The following is a 9,095-nucleotide window of genomic DNA, read 5'->3' on the forward strand; positions in this document are numbered from 1 at the left end:
TGTGGTGCTGAGGATCGAACCCGGGCCGCACGCATGCCAGGTGAGCGCGCTACCACTTGAGCCACATCCCCAGCCCACTTTTTTTAAATTTTGAGACAGGGTCTCATTAAATTGTTTAGGGCCTTACTAAATTGCTGAAGCTGTCCTTGAATTTGCAATCCTCCTACCTCAGTCTAGCCTCACTGGGATTACAGGCTTTCCCTACCATGCCTGACCCTGTCTCACATCTTAAAATCTGGGTAATAATACTAATGTTTTAGAATTGTTATGATAGCAAAATAATAAATGTATAGCACTCAGAGCAAAAGGAGAAATACCATCAACCTTTTTTAGTCAATATACCTTGGATGTGATGGCTGTCAACTTATCTAACAATACACAAAATTCTATCATTTTTTTTTTTTTTTTTTGCAGTGCTGAATAACAAACCCAGGACCTCATGCATAAAAAGCACTCTACCACTGATATACACCCCCAGCCCTGTAAATATATATCTTCAGGATTCTCTACTTGCCTACACCTTTATATTAGTAGGGTTTTGTTTGTGTGTGGTATATGCATAAAAAAATTTACCATATTAACCAGATTTTTTTTGTTTTGTTTTTTAGTTTTAGGTGGACACAATATCTTTATTTTATTTTTATATGGTGTTGAGGATCGAACCCAGCCAGGCGAGCGTGCTACCGCTTGAGCCACATCCCCAGCCCCAGATGGGGTTTTTTGTTGTTGTTGTTTGTTTCTTTGGGTTTTTTCCCCCAACCCACCTCATAATAGGAATCAAATCCAGGCCCCTACCCAACCACTGAAATACACCTTCAACCTCCATTTTAACGAGTTTTTCAGTTCACTGCCATTAATTACATACCCATTATTGTGTATAGGTAGTATTTCATTTTAGTCAATTCATATAGAAGCAATTCTTTCCAGTATAAATCAAATGTTTCTTTCACATGCGAAAGGACAGATCCAATTCCTTTTGAGACTTCTTGTGTTTTTCTTTTCCTATTTTGCATAGTTGTTCCTATTCGTTTATGTGCCAGTTTCTCTACAGACAGAACGAACCAACTGAAGTAAACTTTCGAGAAGTAAACTTTCTATTTCTTAGGAAAGTTTCCAGCTACACACCCACAAACTTGTTTCTATAACTTACATTACCCAGCAAGATCCCGCGGGAGGGCTCTAGTATCGCGAGAAGCCTAAAATCCCGGTAGGACTGTAGTTTAACCTCAGTAGATCCCAGCAGCCTTAGCGAATTTCCAATGCCCATATGCTAGTCGTTGCGCAGGCGCAATATGCCTACCTCGACTTCCGGTCCCTCCTGGGTATAAATAGAGATGCTTTGGGGTAGTCGGTCTTTTGGAGCTACTCTACCATTCAGCGCTGTTTGAGTTGGTAAGTGCTTTTACCCGCGTGGTTCCTCGGCCTGATCTGTTACTTTGGGTAGGCGTTCAACATTCCCTGAAGATCGTGTTATTTAGAGGGATTGCCTTTAGCTGCATCCACTCAAACTACATTTAGGCATGCGATGGGGCTGAGCAGGATGTGGGCCGCGCAGCCCCAGAAGTTTTTAAGGACTGCTATCCGGGTGTTAATTGCTGCCTGGTACATGATCCGGAAAAGAATTGCATATAGACGTTTCGTTCCCTATCCGTTTTAAAAATTTTTCCAAATTTCGGGCTGGGGTTGTGGCTCCATGGCGGAGCGCTTACCTAGGATGCGTGAGGCACTGGATTCGATCCCCAGCACCATATTTTTAAAAAGAACTAAATAAAGGCATGAAAGGAAAAGATGTATTCAGGGCTAAGGTTGTGGCTCAGCGGTAGAGCGCTCGCCTCGCACATGCAAGGCCCTGGTTTCGAAGTATGCAAGAAAAAAGTTTCGTGGCAGGCTTCTTGTAGCCCTACAATTTTTTTTTTATTATTGGGGCAGTTTAGCGATACTAAGTATTTGATCGGTTAATTAGGAGATGACTTACTTTTTTTTCTATCTTTGTGGGGCTGGGGATTGAACCCAGTGCCGCTATCAACTAGAAACTGATAATTGGTACAGTGTTTTGTAAGTTAAATGAATTACAGTGACGGTCCAACGTGGATACTCTCGGGAGGTCACTCTCCCCGGGCTCTGTCCAGGTGGCATAGGGGAGCATAGGGCTCTGCCCCATGATGTACAGTCCCTTTCCACAACGTTGGAGATGAAGCTGGGCTTTGTGTCTGCACCTGCATATTCCTACGACTTCTCAGAGTCTGTGGACTATGACTGAGGAGACAAACCATGCAGGAGACAAAATATTTTTGATTAGTCCCTTGTTTATGGTGGACCTGCTTTAACCTTTTACTGTATTGATAAGTGAATGCTTTGTTTTGCAGATTCATGATTCCAAATACTTCTTGCTTGGGTAAGTAGCCGATGATTGTTTTTAACAATGTATGCTCATGTTTGTGAAGATTGCTAAGGTATCACATTTTATGTCTTTGAGGAGAGGGTTCTATTTAAAAGTGAAAAGACTTAAAATGGAGTTCAAAGACTAGTTTGGGATTCACTAAAAGCAGTTTCAATCTATCTACAGGTATGGTCAGAGGTGAGAAATATTAAAGCACATAAGGATGTTAGGACTGTTGGCATTTGTTAGGTATTCCAAACTCCACAGTACTCAAGCATTCCAACGTGGATACTCTCGGGAGGTCACTCTCCCCGGGCTCTGTCCAGGTGGCATAGGGGAGCATAGGGCTCTGCCCCATGATGTACAGTCCTTTTCCACAACGTTGGAGATGAAGCTGGGCTTTGTGTCTGCACCTGCATATTCCTACGACTTCTCAGAGTCTGTGGACTATGACTGAGGAGACAAACCATGCAGGAAACAATATCTAGCATACTAAAAATTTTTTATTAGACTAAGATCTTCGGGATTCTAATCTTGAGTTTATTTTCATTCAGGAGAAGAAGAGCAATATTCAACTTCAGCTGGTAACCTGATAACTTGGTTTGGGATCCTTTAATCAGACATAAGGATGGTAATTCTTAAGAGTTTGAAAATCATCTCTTAATGGAATTTGCATTCCTAGACAATTGTTATCCCAGATTTAAACCTTGACTGCTGACAAAGGCTACCCAGTTCACCAAGTATTCCTGGAAATTAAGGAATTTAAGAAAGCACGGGGGGTGAAGTTAAAATTTGTCATGGTGACTAAGAATATTTGGCATTTTCCAAATTCCAAACAAGACCAGTCATGTTTTCTAACAAATGGACTGCAGAAGCACATGTTGATATGTCTTAAGCAAAATTCATTATGATTTCCGTTTTATACTGTTTGTAATATATCTAACAGATATCTGAGGCAAGTTAATGTGGATTGAAATAAAAAAACTTGTGAATTGAAATAAATGTGACTGCATGTTTGTGTGGTTCTTTTTCATGCAGCATTGTTGGGCTTCAGCCAAATTGAATGGTGCTGGTTAACTAAGTTAGATTTCACTGTGGGGTTAACTCAAAAGTAGTATAAGGTCACAAGATCAAGTCCCAGGTTTTTCTCTTCTACCATTTATTTCTTGGGAAAATACATGTTTTTATACATCTCTCCCCACCCATGTATGAAAAAAACAGCTTAAGAGATGAATAGTCCATGTGTACAGCTAGTGTACTTGCTCTATGCTCCTTCCTGAGAGCTTGAAATTGTTGGCCTGCTTCATCATGTTAGAAAGTTAAGTCACAATGGAAGCCTGGTCAAGTATCTGCACTGGTTGCCAGCAGTGTGGGAAGATCAGATGGACCAGAGGGAAACCATCTAGAAGGTAAGATTTGAGGTCACTAGGAACAGGTTTGGTTGTGTGAATTGTATTTGTCAGCCATCCCTGAGTTCATCAGGGAAGAGCTTTGAGGGTAGGTGCCAGTTAACACATGGTTAAACTACCATGGCAGCAGTAGAAGTGATTTACCCCCCCCCAATTAAGATAATTTCTCATAATTCAGAGGTGCAGTTACTGCCTAGCATATATGAGGTACTAAATTTTATCCCCAGTGCCTCAAAATCAGACTAGTAGCATTTGTGCCATCTAGGTACATATTTCTGCTTTCATAAGTTATTGAGAAAGGCTGACCAAATACAACTGCCTGAGGATTCTCTGTAGGTGGCTACCAATTTCCTGTTTTTTGAGGAAGCCAGATGAGTCTTCTATTGGAGGACATTCCTTAGTTCAACTTAGTTGAGCAACTACTGGAATGCACTGGTTTTTCTCAACAGTAGATTATTTTTTTTTTTTTTAAGAGAGGAGAGAGAGCGAGAATTTTTAATATTTATTTTTTAGTTCTCGGCGGACACAACATCTTTGTTGGTATGTGGTGCTGAGGACCGAACCCGGGCCGCACGCACGCCAGGCGAGCGCGCTACCGCTGAGCCACATCCCCAGCCCAACAGTAGATTATTGAGGGCTTTAAATTTTTCATTCACTTGGTGACTACAGTGCTGGGGTACAGTGCATTTTTCTCCTGAGGAAGTATGAGACATCTATGTTCTCTAAGCCCTACTGTTGTAAAGGTCAGCTTGCAACACTAGAATTTCTAGTTGGCTCTTCTGGGCATTTTCTGAGTGTATTGTTATTTGAGTGGGTTTGATTTCACCATCAGCTGTGGTGACCATGGAAGACTATCTCAGTTCCCTCATCTCTTCCCCACATGGGGACTAAATTTAAGGGCACCTAACCCCTGAGACAGGATCTGGCTAAATTGCTGAGACTGCCCTTGAATTTGAGATCCTCTTCCCTCCAACTTCTGAGTTGCTGGGATTATAGACATGCACTACCATGCCAGCCCCACCTGTAATTCCAGTGGCTTGAGAAACAGCAGGATCACAAGTTTGAGGCCAGCCTCAGCAATGGGTGAGGCATTAAACAACTTAAGACCCTGTCTCAGAATATACAAAGGGGTGGGATGTAGGTCAGTGGTAAAACGCCTCTGGGTTCAATCCCTGCTACCTAGTGACATTGTTTGAGGGGGCAGGATATTTTGGGGGGTTTTGCTTGTTGGGAATGGAAACCAGAATCTTTTTGGTACCAGAAATTGAACTCTGGGGCATTTAACCACTCAGCCACATCCCTAGTACCCCCTCTTCTTTTTATTTAGAGACAGGGTCTCATTGTTGCATTAGTGCCTTACTAATTTGACAAGGCTGTCTTTTTAATATTTTTTAATATTTAATATGTTTTTTTAATATTTATTTTTTAGTTTTTGGTGGACACAACATCTTTGTATGTGGGGCTGACTACCGCTTGAGCCACATCCCCAGCCCAACAAGGCTGGTTTTGAACTCCTGCCTCAGCCTCCCAAACTGCTGGAATTACAGGTGTGCACCACCATGCCCAGCTTGAAACCAGGATCTTGTACAACCTGGGCAAGTGCTCCACCACAGAACTACATCCCCAACCCATAATAACTTTGAATTCCATCACTCTTATCATCTCTGCACTTCTGGGTCAAGTTCAATTAAGTTTTTAATATTTTTTAGTTTTCTTTGGACACAACATCTTTATATTATTTTTATGTGGTACTGAGGATAGAACCCAGCGCCCCGTGCATGCCAGGCAAGCATGCTACCGCTTGTGCCACATCCCCAGTCCCTGGATAGGTTTTATTTATGGTTCACATTCAATAAAATAGTGATAGAGTGTGAAAGAAATTAAAGCTGATGTTTGATTCAGAGATAAAGTTATGTGGGCCCAATAAGTCTTAATGGAAGTAGGACTGAATTGGGCCTTAAAAGATATGAAAAATTCTGTTGCTGGACACAATGGTGTAAACCTGTAATCCCAGTGGTGTAGGAGACTAAGGCAGGAGGATCACAAATTCAAAGGCAGCCTCAACAATTTAGCTAGGCCCTAAGCAACTTAGTGAGACTCTCTCAAAAAAATTTTTTAGGGGCTGGGGATGTGGCTCAAGCGGTAGTCTGGCATGCGTGCGGCCCAGGTTCGAACCTCAGCACCACAAACAAACAAAGATGTTGTGTCCGCCGAAAACTTAACTAAATAAATATATATAAAATTCTCTCTCAAAAAAAAAAAAAATTAGGGGCTGGGGATGTGGCTCAAGCGGTAGCGCGCTCGCCTGGCATGCGTGTGGCCCGGGTTCGATCCTCAGCACCACATACAAACAGGGATGTTGTGTCTGCCAAAAACTAAAAAAAAAATAAATATTAAAATTCTCTCTCTTTAAAAAAAAAAAAAAAATTTAAAGGGCTGGGGATGTGGCTCAATGGTTAAGTGACCCTGGGTTCAATCCCTGGTACAAAAAAAAAAAAAAAGTAACAAGAAATCTCATTATGTACAATGATAATGCACCAATAAAAAATGTGGAAAGAGGGCTGGGGATGTGGCTCAAGTGGTAGCGTGCTTGCCTGGCATGCTTCAGGCACTGGGTTCGATCCTTAGCACCATATAAAAATAAATAAGTGAAATAAAGGTACTGTGTCCAACTACAACTAAAAAATATTTTAAAATAATAAGAAAAAATGTAGAAAGAAAAATAGTAAAATGAACTATGAAACATTAAAATAAATACATATTTATATATATTATATATGAATGAAGGATTCAGGCTGGAGTGGCGCCACATGCATGTAATCCCAGCTGCTCTGGAAGCTGACATAAGAAGACTGCAAGTCTGAGTCCACCACCCTGGGCAATTTACTGAGACCTATCTCAATTTAAAAGAAGAAAAAAGGCTTAGGATGTAACTCAGTGTAGAACACCCCAGGGTTCAATCCCCAGTACCACCAATAAATAAAATTATATGTATATACATATGTGTGCTTATATACATATGTACATACATATATACTTACTGGGTTTAATCTCCATTATGGCCAAATGTATATATGCGGGTGTGTATATACACATACTTGTATCAAGAATTCAGGTAGTCAGAGCCAAGCACAGTGGTACATGCCTGTAATCCCAGCGGCTCTGGAGGCTGAGGCAGGAGGATCCAGAGTTCAAAGCCAGCCTCAGCAATGGTGATGCTTAGCAAATTAGTGAAACTCTAAACAAAAATACAAAAATAGGGCTGCAGATGTGGCTCAGTGGTTGAGTACCCCTGAGTTCAATCCCCAGTACCAAAATATATATATATATATATATATATATATATATATATATATATATATATGCATGAAGAAAGGCACCCTAGTAGAGGGAATAGCCCAGGTAAAGGTGAGAGAGTGGAAATGAATAATGGGCACTTTCAGAGTAGTGTAGCAGGTGATAAAGAAATACGAAATTGGGGCTAGGGATGTGGCTCAAGCGGTAGCGCGCTCGCCTGGCATGCATGTGGCCCGGGTTCGATCCTCAGCACCACATACCAACAAAGATGTTGTGTCTGCCGAGAACTAAAAAATAAATATTAAAAATTCTCTCTCTCTCCTCTCTCACTCTCTTTAAAAAAAAAAAAAAGAAAATTTACAGCTCAGGGCATTTGTAGCCTTGTGTTCCAAGCACAGCTCTAAAGAAGTACTTGTTGAGGGGCTGGGGATATAGCTCAGTTGGTAGAGTGCTTGCTTTGCATGCCCAAGGCCCTGGGTTCAAACTTCAATCCTCAGCACCAATGAATTAGAGGAGAGGCCAGAAGGACAGTTTTAGACAAGAGGAGCAGAAATGGAAAAAAAAAAAAGAAAAAACAAGGTTTTAAACCTATACTTTTCAGAGAACCCTAATATTGATTGGAAGTTGGGGGAGGGAGTCTAAATCCATGGGAAAGTACTGAATTGAGTTGTGTGGGGCACAGTGGCACATGCCTGTAGTCTCAGTGGCTTGAGAGGCTGAGGCAGGAGGATTACAAATTCAAAGCCAGCCTCAACAACTTGGAGAGAACCTGTCTCTAAATAAAATTTAAAAGAGGAACTGGAGATGTGGCTCAGTCACAATGTGCCCTTGGGTTCAAGCCCTGGTACAAAAAAAAATATATATATTGAGTTGCTGGGCATAACACACACCTATAATCCCAGTAACTTGGGAGGCTGAGTTAGGAAGATGGCAAGTTTAAAGCAGCCTAAGAAACTTACTAAGAAAAATGTTGGGTCTTCTAAATAGAGATGCAGGGTGGTAACTTGGGGTAGACATCAGAACCAGCCCAAATGGGCTGACATGTCAATTAAAAGGTGATAGCCCATGGCTGGGGATGTAGCTCAATGGTACAGAGGTTGCCTGATTCACATAAGGCCTTGAGTTTGATCCCCAGGACCACAAAAAATGTGATGGCCTATCCTTAAGAGCTAGGTCTCCTTCCACCAGTTTTGTGATGACCCTAGGGAACTTACTTAACCTCTTTGAATTTCATTTTCCAACTCATGAAGTTTTTTTTTTAATATTTATTTTTTAGTTGTAGTTGTCAATATCTTTTTTTTTTATGTGGTGCTGAGAATCGAACCCAGGGCCTTGCACATGCTAGGCTAGTGCTCTACCACTGAGCCACAACCCCAGCCCCACTCATGAAGTTTTTTGAGGAACAAATGAGCCAATGCCCATGGATGTTTCTGTAGTTAACAAAATAGGTAATAACCCTTTTTACAATTAAAGCTAAGTGAATGAGAAGATCTTGAAGACAGAAGACAGAGAGATCAGAGATCCCAGGGTAAAAACTTGGAGAAATTTCACAGTATATCATCCAAAAAAGGAGTTCACGATGGAGGCAGAGGTAAACTTGAACAGGTAAGAGACTCTGAAGGCAGGGAAGTGTTTTGGGGTGGGCACTGCATAGTAGGAAAAATTCAGTTGGAAAATACTCATCAAAAATGTCCCTCTGGGGCTGGGGATGTGGCTCAAGCGGTAGCACACTCGCCTGGCATGCGTGCGACCTGGGTTCGATCCTCAGCACCACATAAACAAAGATGTTGTGTCCGCTGAGAACTAAAAAATAAATATTAAAAATTCTCTCTCTCTCTCTCTCTCTCTCTCTCCTCTCTCACTCTCTCTTTTTAAAAAAAAAAATGTCCCTCTGGGGCAGGAGCAGTGGCGCACTCCTGTAATACCACCAGTTTGGGAGGCTAAGACAGGCGACTTGCAAGTTCAAAGCCAGCCTCAGCAATGGCGAGGCCCTAAGCAACTCAGTGAGA

General features: G+C 41.6%; 1 long non-coding RNA gene and 2 other non-coding genes across 3 annotated transcripts; all 3 read left to right on the top strand.

The window, feature by feature from the left end:
- Nucleotides 1–1,315: 1,315 nt before the first annotated feature.
- Nucleotides 1,316–3,376, top strand: LOC113184840 (uncharacterized). Its single transcript, XR_003301052.2, has 3 exons — nt 1,316–1,392; nt 2,367–2,395; nt 2,935–3,376. It is a non-coding gene; the product is annotated as an uncharacterized LOC113184840 (long non-coding RNA).
- LOC113184886 (small nucleolar RNA SNORA73 family) lies at nt 2,083–2,286 on the top strand. Its single transcript, XR_003301058.2, has one exon. It is a non-coding gene; the product is annotated as a small nucleolar RNA SNORA73 family (small nucleolar RNA).
- LOC113184887 (small nucleolar RNA SNORA73 family) lies at nt 2,660–2,863 on the top strand. Its single transcript, XR_003301059.1, has one exon. It is a non-coding gene; the product is annotated as a small nucleolar RNA SNORA73 family (small nucleolar RNA).
- Nucleotides 3,377–9,095: the final 5,719 nt, after the last annotated feature.

Source organism: Urocitellus parryii, chromosome 11, assembly GCF_045843805.1.
Source record: "Urocitellus parryii isolate mUroPar1 chromosome 11, mUroPar1.hap1, whole genome shotgun sequence".
NCBI classification, from domain to species: Eukaryota; Metazoa; Chordata; class Mammalia; order Rodentia; family Sciuridae; genus Urocitellus; species Urocitellus parryii.